This window comes from Olea europaea, chromosome 19 (genome assembly GCF_002742605.1).
Source record: "Olea europaea var. sylvestris chromosome 19, O_europaea_v1, whole genome shotgun sequence".
NCBI classification, from domain to species: Eukaryota; Viridiplantae; Streptophyta; class Magnoliopsida; order Lamiales; family Oleaceae; genus Olea; species Olea europaea.
This window is the reverse complement of record NC_036255.1, coordinates 6,709,151-6,709,782: the sequence shown is the minus strand read 5'-3', so window position 1 is coordinate 6,709,782 and position 632 is coordinate 6,709,151.

Genomic DNA, 632 nt, shown 5'->3' with positions numbered 1-632 from the left:
CTGGGTTGAACCCAAAAAATATGTCAACAAAATCTTGACCTCATCTATTTCAGGTAAACGTTGCCTGCACACTAAAAACCCTGTTAGAAGGCAAAGATCGTCTGTCAAGAAAAATGTTTGACAATCGTTTACACTTTGACGATCAAGTTAAAGGCCAGACGTGAGAAAAAGAAAGTACAAGAGAGGGAAAGGGAATTTGGCTAGGGTTAGAATGAACGTACCTTAAGTGTGAAGCGAATTCATATATATAGAAAAATGGATGTAGGCCAAATGGGTTTAGTGAAATGGGCTAAAATGCAAGCCCAAAATGCAATTGTTTAATTAAATAGGTCCAATCCAATTAAATAGTCGATATCACGTTGGCATATGTTGGACCCCTCTCCGTCTGAGCATGCTATGTAATTTATAGGTGTAACAATAACCCCTCAAGTTCGAGTCGTACATTTATGTACAGGTTGGACTTTGAAATGTATGCTATCAAGTAGGCACGATCTTACAGATTGTCTTGAAAATTTTGAGTAGTTCCAATAACAATGACTAACAAACTACCTCGAAAATATGCATTCATCTCAAATAGGTAAGGACATAATAATTACCTCGAGAATATAAACCATTCAAATAAGTGAGGATTT